The sequence below is a fragment of the Lasioglossum baleicum genome, chromosome 11, assembly GCF_051020765.1.
Source record: "Lasioglossum baleicum chromosome 11, iyLasBale1, whole genome shotgun sequence".
NCBI classification, from domain to species: Eukaryota; Metazoa; Arthropoda; class Insecta; order Hymenoptera; family Halictidae; genus Lasioglossum; species Lasioglossum baleicum.
The window spans coordinates 1,247,267-1,257,715 of record NC_134939.1 but is presented as its reverse complement, the minus strand read 5'-3'; the positions used below and the strand labels follow the sequence as shown (position 1 = coordinate 1,257,715).

Here is a 10,449-nt window from a genome sequence, read left to right as displayed (position 1 = left end):
CTCCCCCATACTGCATGAATTGTAAGAGCCACGGTCATCCAGCCTCTTACAGAGGTTGCCCCAAACTAATAGAATTTAAAGAAAGAATAGAAGCAAGAAAACTAGCAATACATTCTGAAAAAGAGAAAAAACTTACTTTTAGCTCAAATTTCATAAAATCGGGTTTTTCCTTCAGCCAAGCAGTAACAAATACAACATCTCCTAACTACACCAACAATCCAATTAACGCAACCCAAACGAAACCGACACAGACAGCTTCCACCTCTCAAACCGATCCAAACATACAATTACATAACACACTACTCCTGCAAATAAAACAATTAATAGACTCAGCAATAAATTCACTCTCCCAAAAACTATCATATCAAATAGAAGAAAACAACAACAAAATCAACAGACTAGCGCTAGCAAACAATTTAGTGATATAAGATGAACCCTAACGCTCCTTCAAACCACACAAGCCATAGAAACAACAACAAAACACAACAACATCACATAAAACACTAAAAATAATAGAACTTAATGTAAACTCCCTTATTTCAAACGAGAAACGAGCAGCTCTAACTGATTTCTTAGACATACAAAAACCTGATGTGGTCCTACTATGCGAAACAAAATTAAACTCGAAGCACAAAGTCAATTTTAAAGACTTTACATTCGTGAGATCAGACCGACCAAACGCGAAACAAGCTGGGGGAACCGGCATCCTTATTAAAAAGAATTAAAAATTTAAAACCGTCCAGCCAATTGTCTCACTCCACGCAACTCTAGAATCTACAATTATAGAAATCAAGGTAAACCAGAACTCACTATTCCTAATAGCAACATACGCACCCAGCAGGAATAACAAAGAATTCACCATAGACCTCACAAAAATTTGCAACCAATTAGAACTATACAACACCAATAACTTTTTCGTAATAGCTGGTGATGTAAACGCAAAACACACAGACTGGAATAACCCATCCATCAATAACAGAGGAACCACCCTAAAAACGTGGATTCAAAACAATAAAATTCAAAATAGAGTCACTCTGCTAAACACAAAAATTCCATCTTATCCAAAAGGCGGATCATTCATAGACATATGCCTAGCAGACGAGCGCATAAAATTTCACAACACACCCGCCCCAGGTAGATTAAACACTCTTGATTTTGACAGCGACCACAGAGCGGTAGAAATGATTATTTCTCTATACCACAACAACACTATGGAAATAGACAAACCTCCCCCGTCAATAATTTACAACTATAAAAAAACAGACTGGATCAAATTTCAAACGAACCTGTTAAACATAGACGACACAGCCATCCCAAACAATAAAAACCTAACCACAGACGAAATTGACAGATACATTGAAAAACTAAACGAAAACATTAACTTAGCCATAAACCAAACAACACCACGCATCTCACACAATTATAACTCTTCAGATAGATTCATCACACCAACCATAAAAAACCTTAAAAAATTGAAAAGCACAATACTAACACAACTCAACAAACGGACTGCAATCAACAACTGCACAACCTTAAACGATCAACACATACAAATGCTGAAATACCTGCTAAAATCTACAAAAAAGAAAATAAAAAAAGAATTCCACAAATCAGTTAGTTCTTACTGGAAAAAAAAATCACAAACCTAACAACACACAAACCAGACGAACTATTCCCCTCAATAAAGACATTATTCCGACCCAAAGAACAAAATACAATAGATCCTTTAAAATTACATACCTCCAACACAGAAGTAATCTCAAAAGCCAACATAAACATAAACAACAGACAGACAGACGTGAACGACAACATTCAAATAACTGACATAAATGAAAAATTAAACGTACTAGGGGCACTTTTTGAGAAAGCACATACACAAAACACACACATGGGAAAACCACAACTAACAAACATAATAGAACAAAAAGTTCTCAATTTAAAAACTGAAATAAACAATGACATACGCTCCGACATTACAGTCTGCACTTTCAACGACAATAACAGAGCAGACAACCCAAACACCAATTTAACACCACCAAATTACTTCTCTTCAACAACCAAACTGGACTTTATACTAAAACATCTTAACAGTAAAAAATCTGCCAGTTTCGACAACGTTCCAAATATAGTACTAAAACACCTACCACCAGTTTACAGATTCAATTATACCATAATTTTTAATAATTCCCTAAACAGAGCATATTTTCCAACGGCATGGAAAACAGCCAAAGTTATAGCATTAAAAAAAAAAGGAAAAGATAGCTCTAATCCAGCCAACTACCGACCCATCAGCATGTTACCAAATATCAGCAAAATTTTCGAAATGATAATAAACAAATCAATAGAACATTTTTGCACAGACAATAATATAATTCCCGAAACCCAATACGGTTTCAGAAGAAAACACTCAACAGTACATGCCATCTTAAAATTTACAGCAGACATCTGCTGGGCGCGTAATGCAGGAGACTGCGTCGGCGCAATCTTCATAGATCTAGAAAAAGCGTTTGACACAGTTTGGCTGGACGGTTTATTCTACAAACTCATAAAAAAAAATTTCCCCCCACACCTCATCAAAATGATGTGGAACATGACTCACGGCAAAAAATTTAAAGTCACTGAAGGACAAAACACTTCTACAGAATCATTCACAGTTCAAAACGGATTGCAACAGGGCGCCGTAAATTCCCCAATACTGTTTAGCTTATATTTAAGTGACCTTTTGTTAATGTACGACCTAGATAACGACAACCGCAAAGGCGCCATAGCGTACGCAGACGATTTCCTAATGTATATCATGGACAACGGACCGACAAAAATAAAAAAGAAACTACAAGACTTATTTGACAAAATACAAGACTACTTTCATACATGGAAACTTAAAATAAACCTCAATAAATGCGAAACTATTCTATTCAGACCATGCCTATCTAAAAACTCGAACGCAAACGCAGACGTACGGAGGAATGCTAAAAACTTCGAAATACAAGACAACAAAGACACAAATTTACAAAAAATACCACACAAAAAAATCGTTCGTTATCTAGGAGTACATCTAGATTTTAAATTACATTATAACGAGCACGTACAAATTCAACTTGAAAAAGCACGAAAAGCGGTAGCGGCGAACAAAAAAATATTTTATTCGAAGTATCTAGATAAGGAAGTAAAACTCCTCTGCTATAAACTATTAATAAGACCAATAATCACTTATGGCATACCAATATGGTACAACATAAGCGCCAGCACCATGGAAAAAATTCGTTTGTTCGAACGAAGGGTACTCAGAGCTTGCCTAAACGCCTACAAAACACCAGAATCAAACTACACGAAATACTATAGCAACCACAAACTACTGCAAAAATCAAAAGACACACGTATAGACTTACATATGCTTAAACTCGTCAGAAACCACTGGGCAAACATCAGAAATGTACAAAACAACAGCCTCATTAGTAGCTCCTCCTACCCCAACCCTCAATACCTTGAGAAGACAAGACATACAGGACTAACACCTCCGGAAGCATTTATCCACCTAGACGCCACTGGACTCATACAAAACAAGCACGGACACCCAATAATATACCTCTATAACAGAAAAAAATACAACAAAACATTAAAATACGACAGCTACTTAAACATAGACAACACAGATATAAGATTCAAGTACAAACTGACTAAATACGACACGGAAAACGATCACAGAAAACACAAAAAAATATTGGTTGCTCGACCTCAACTAACGACAGTAAAATAAAAAAAAAAATAATAATAAAAAATTATAGATAACAAAAAAAAAATCAGATTTAGGCAAGCTCTAAAAATAAAACGAACAAACACTACTAATTTTAAAGAGAGGATCATCACCATAATTTGACTCAGATTTTTCCCCCTGGACAAACAGGTAAAAAAAAAAAAAATACAGTCATAAAAGGGTCCCTACCCAGATTAACTCCTACTTCAACAATTAACCATTGTCCAAATGTACAGTTTTTTTCCCCCCGTGCCTTTCTGTACACAACTAAATGATATACGATAAGAAAACGTCTCTTAGCCTAAGTAAACACACCCGCAGTAAGTGCAATAAAACAGAAAGCTGCAAAACTGCGAGAGCCCGTTCCTACGGGCCATTAAGTTTAGTCAAACAAAAACACACACACCGTCAAACTTGTCGAGCGTACAAAGTTTCATTGTAATAACCGATGTATACAGGGTGTTTACCTACAGGTGGGAGAAAATTTAAGGGGTGGTTCTCGACGATAATATAAGACGAAAATGAAGAATAAAAAAATTGCGATTTCGGCTTCGTTATTTAGTTATTAACAATTAAAAATCCGCCTAAAATGCTGCAACACTTCTAACAAAAGTATATGTTGCGTACGTCAGAGAGGCGCGCGACAGTCTCGTATCAAGTGACAAACGCATGCATACCTTGGTTCTCATTTGGGGCCCCAGCGAGGTGGAAATGTTTAAAAAATCGGTGGACGACATTGAACCTACCTACTCGTTAAAATCCACAAGGGCATTTTTAATATCCGCCCTATGGAATTATCAAGTAGAAGGGGTCAATGCCCTTTCACTTTTAAATTCTTCTCACACATATCCACAAATCCTTATCCTGCACTATAATTGTTCATAACACCGTACCTAATATACTGTAATAAACGCTCTAGCACTATTTACAATATCATACACACGCACTACGAGTTTACAGAGTCATGCGATTTCTGCGAACGGAAATCTTCAAAGACAGCTAATGTGGTCAATGCACACGCACGAGATATTTCGCGGTCACAGACAGAATGAGAAAGAATCACGAAATTCGTGAAAACAGGATAGACAATGTATTGGTATAGCAACGCCCGATGTTTGGGCGGTGGTTTGCTGTAGATCTTCATTTGTTTTATCGATCTGGCATCGACCTCATCAGCTGTCTTGAATCAGTGCAAATCAGTGTGCATACAGATGCTAGCTTGTACGGATGATTCTTCCCTCACGCGTCGAAGATTTCCGTTCGCAGAGATCACACGACCTCAAGATGTCCGTTCCGTCTGTGAGCGAGTCTCGCGACGTAAATCAAGTTCAATAAAGAGCAGTGTTTCAACATTAAAGGATTACCAGTTCTTCACATTCTCCTCCTTCACCTCAGTAAACTTGTACTCTCTGTAAACTCGTAGTGCGTGTGTATGATATTGTAAATAGTGCTAGAGCGTTTATTCCAGTATATTAGGTACGGTGTTATGAACAATTATAGTGCAGGATAAGGATTTGTGGATATGTGTGAGAAGAATTTAAAAGTGAAAGGGCATTGACCCCTTCTACTTGATAATTCCATAGGGCGGATATTAAAAATGCCCTTGTGGATTTTAACGAGTAGGTAGGTTCAATGTCGTCCATCGATTTTTTAAACAATTTCACCTCGCTGGGGCCCCAAATGAGAACCAAGGTATGCAAGCGTTTGTCACTTGATACGAGACTGTCGCGCGCCTGTCTGACGTACGCAACGTATACTTTTGTTAGAAGTGTTGCAGCATTTTAGGCGGATTTGTAATTGTTAATAACTAAATAACGAAGCCGAAATCGCAATTTTTTTATTCTTCATTTTCGTCTTATATTATCGTCGAGAACCACCCCTTAAATTTTCTCCCACCTGTAGGTAAACACCCTGTATATCTATTTCTGGCACAATAAACGCTCTTAAAAAAAAAAAAAAAAGTTGGTTGAGCGAATGTCTACCACGAGGTTGGTCGGGGTTCGCGTCCCGTGTCGGCATTTTTAAAAAAATATTTTTTTCACTTTTTTTTAATTTTTCTACGTTCTACACATTATTTTTAATATAATAAATAACAAGTAATCTAGTTTTACGATGGACAAGATATATGTTTGATAAAAATCTGACATATTCGTTGTGGTAAGTATTATAACGCAAATTATTTTTGCTGTGTTGAGGCCTTTAGCCAAAATACGAAGACTCTAATAAATTATCATAAAACAGTATCTTTTCAACTTCAGTATTTTTAAGTAATCGCCCTGTAGCGGCCATCGGCACGCACAATGAAACATTTGGCGTGCAAATGGTCGGGACGGTTTGCGAGGCAAGCAGCAATAAAGCTATTTTTGAGCCGTTTTTAATGCGTACAATTTATTGTTAGATGTTGTAGACCAGACCTGAGCGACAATGGCCCGAAAAACACATGTTGCTCTACTACTTTGGGACTGTCTTACCGAGCAAGAGAAGGAGAGAAACAGCAACATGTGTTTTTCAGACCACCGACGGCCAGGTGAAGGGATAAAAGAAAGGAAAAGAAATGAAAAAAAATATAAAAGATAAAAAAAATATTATAATTATATAATATTATATTCATTTACGCCAACGTGAACGAGGTAGCGTTTCCGGAAGATTTAAAAAAAGAAAAGTGCAACTGCAACGAAAGTGCAACAGTATTTGTATGGTGTTCGTGGTGCAGAATATACTTATGTTTCGTGTGCTTTTTCGACGCCCATCACCCCACTACGTGCTGGCGGGAATCGTGGTGTTAATATATTTAATTTCTTGCTTATTTGTTGTAAACTTATTTTACATTATTGAAAAAACTTCGAAAAAGAAACAAAAAAATTTCCCCGCGCGGAAACATATATCTTGTCTATCGTAAAACTAGATTACTTGTCATTTATTATATTAGAAATAATGTGTAGAACGTAGAAAAATAAAAAAAAAGTGAAAAAAAATATTTTTAAAAAAATGCCGACAAGGGACGCGAACCTCGACCAACCTCGTGGTAGACATTCGCTCAACCCACTCGGCCACAGACCGCTATGACAAGAGGCTTTCACTCATTGAATATAACTTACATGTCGCATTTCAATATCGATTATCTCGAAAACGAGTGCCCATTCAAGAGAAAGCCAATGGGATAGTTCATGAGGATGTCTAAGCTATGTTCACACAAAATTTCGTTCAGATCTGGGTGTCTCGATACGCGGGGTCTCCTTGTAAGTACAGTTGAAATTATATCGTGTTTAGTGTGATTTTAATAAAAAAAATGCCACAAATAAGTTGGTGAAAGTCCCATAAAAAAATCATGAAAAATGAAGGAGTTTTCTAATTGGATTGAGATTTACACCAATACACTCGATCCGGTATCGAATTACGCGGCACGTTTACACTGCTCGGCGACCGAGGCAGCTCGATGTTCTTGGCCCCTTGCGGGGTAGGCCCTTCAGTGGAATTAGTGTTCCTGATTTCTCAACATTGTTCATTTCTCGAGAAATGAGAAATAAAACTATATTTCGCGAGAATTCTCTAGAATTTTTAATAAAATAAAAAAATATTGGAAAACTTATGATATTTGGAATATCGTTGATAATATTTATCGAAAGCGCAGAAACATTAACTCAATGTTTATTCCTGTCCGATATGTACATTAGGGTGGACCTAAACGAGAAATACTGTAATTTCTCGAGAAATGAGAAATAACCAATTATAAAATTTCTCGAGAAATTCTCGAGGAAGAATTCTCGAGAAGGAAGACTAACAATAAGGGGAATGGGTAGGTGAAGTGACATAGAGCGGTCTCCTCCATGGGGCATAGAATGGGATTGAGGAGTGATGGTTGTTGGAATCAGTAGGTACCACTAAATATTCACTCAACTCTCATTTATTGAAGCACAAGTACAGTGCGGAAAAGAACGCTAGAGAGATGTTGTCTCGTCGAAGACTCCGTAGTAAGTGTGCCGTCACCCTTAGAAAACTCCCCTGGAAAAAGATAAAAAAAAATGAAGGAGAGGAGGAAACGGAATAGTGGGAGGAAAGTAAGGAGAGGAAGGTATGGCAAGACCCATGAGGAGAGAAGGATCAGGTAAGGACATGCGGAAAGAAGCAATCGCAGAGGGTGCTAGAAAAACGGAAAGAGCGGAAAAAGGCAATGAGGAAAGGATGTCATATAAACGGGAGAGGTTTGCCAGGGCCTGACCATAAACCTTGAACCGGCCCTAGCGAGACCTGGGAAAGACACAGGCGAGGATTAGGCCTGCGTGGATCTGGTCGCCAGATGTGTAACAGGACTGACCAGGCCCACGCGGAACGAAGAACAATAGGAAGGGAAATCAGGAGTTTTCTAAGGCGACAGCGGCGCGGCGTAGGGCAGCGCCAAGGCCGCCACAGTACCCCCCTGCCAGTAATTGACAATTACGATAAACAAACAGAACATAGAAGAGGGAAGCAAAAGAAAACTTAAAATCAAGTAATATTATCCAATATCAGGATATTACAATCGGTGAGAGAGAGATCGCACTAAAATAACGCAAACTGAAACGGAATCCACTAAAATAAGATATAACGCGCACTACAAGATATCATAGCTTATGCTATACGTGCGATACTCGCGCGATAATGCTATAATATATTGTAGGATGTCGAAGAAAACAAAAATAAGAAATGAATAATATATATACATCCTATGGCTAAAACGCGTATAAACTAACGACGGCCTGCTTGGTAACGCTCAGGAAAATGTACACGCCTACCAGAACGGGTAACCCGCTGTTCCGCATCCGGTGGATCTACCGGGCCTGGAATAGTGTCTTCCGCAAGAATATAGGCGGGTTTTAATCGATCGATGGTCACGGTAACTTCTCTACCCTTAATGAGAATTCCGAAAGTTTTTGGGTCTCGACGAACCACCATATACGGACCTTCATACGACTGTTGCAAAATTGGTTTTGACGCATCGGTTCTAACAAAAACGTGTGATGTGGTATTTAAATCTTTGAAAACGAATGTACGGTTTACCGCGTGGTGGGAACCACTCTTCGGACCTATTTTTGAAAAATGGGAACGAAGATTGTTTGCAAAATCGGAAATGTCTTCTCTGCCTTCTGTTACGCTCGCCGACAAAAATTCGCCCGGTAGCCGTAAGGACTCGCCATACACTAAATCGGCCGACGTAGCCTTCAAATCGTCCTTCCATGCAGCTCGTATTCCCAACAAAACCGACGGAAGAACCTCCGTCCACCGATTCGTTTGGTGGCAACGGATCGCGGCTTTGAGTTGCCTGTGGAGCCTTTCTACCATTCCGTTGGCCGAAGGGTGGTATGCTGTAGTGTGTAAATGCTTCGCACCGATTAATTCGTTCAACGCAGAAAATATTTTAGACTCGAACTGTCTTCCCTGGTCCGTGGTAATCCGTAACGGGACACCGAAACGGGCTACCCAACCGTCATAAAATGTTCGAGCTACGGTTGAAGCCTCCTGATTCACCATAGGGAACGCTTCAGGCCAACGGGTGAATCTATCTACGCAGGTAAGGCAATACCTAAAACCTTCGGAAACCGGCAAAATTACAATGTCTATATGTATATGTTCAAACCTCGCCGTAGGCGGAAGGAAAGATCCTAACGGTGAAATTACGTGACGCGAAATTTTTGATTTTTGGCATTGCACACAACACTGTGCCCATAAACGAACATCCTTTTTAATTGACGGCCAAACATAACGCTGTGTCATGAGCTTGACCGTCGCCTTAATTCCTGGATGGGACAAACCGTGAATGGTGTTAAATGCAATGCGTCTAAACGGAACCGTGAGGAAGGGTCTTGCTACGTTCGTTGAGACGTCGCAAAACACCTCTCTATTCGAGTCGGGTAGCAGGATTTTACGCAATTTTAAATTAGATCCTTCACACAGGAATCCCTGTATTTCCGTATCTTCGGCTTGTGAGTCCGCTAAAGATTCGTAATCTAGGGGGGGCTGTACCGCTTCTATTCTAGACAACGCATCGGCAACGACATTATCTTTCCCGGAAACATGTTGGATATCGGTAGAAAACTGCGAAATGAAATCTAAATGTCTGAACTGTCTTGGCCAACATTTGTCTAATTTTTGTCTAAATGCGAAAGTGATCGGTTTGTGGTCTGTAAAAATGGTAAAGGTTCTACCCTCGATCATGTGACGGAAATGTCTAATAGCTAGGTAAATTGCAAGTAATTCGCGATCGTAAGCACCATATTTCCGTTCCGCAGACCCTAATTTCTTTGAAAAGAACGCCAAGGGTTGCCAATCGCTGCCGATACGCTGCTGTAAAACAGCCCCTATCGTAAAATCGGAGGCGTCGCAGGTAAGCGCCAACGGAGCATTGAGCTTAGGATGCGACAGCAGGGTTGCTTCAGCCAGGCTCTGCTTGCAGGTATCGAAAGCCTGCCGCGCTTCTTCCGTCCACGCAATGGGCGCCTTACCCTTTATATTACCTGCGAGCAAGTCATTTAAAGGGGCTTGAGCCTGGGCGGCCTTGGGGATGAAACGGCGATAGAAATTAATCATTCCCAAAAATTGTCGCAGATCTTTCGCGGTCTTCGGTAGAGGAAACGATTTAATGGCCTCCACCTTGTCGGGCAGAGGTTGCGTACCGTTTTCGGACACTTGGTAACCTAAAAATTTTACCGACTCTTGTC

At 39.5% G+C, this 10,449-nt stretch overlaps 1 protein-coding gene across 3 annotated transcripts in view; it reads left to right on the top strand.

The window, feature by feature from the left end:
- The window catches only part of LOC143213737 (opioid-binding protein/cell adhesion molecule homolog), a 918,132-nt gene that overhangs the window by 15,599 nt on the left and 892,084 nt on the right, over window positions 1-10,449 (top strand). The window lies entirely within an intron of this gene.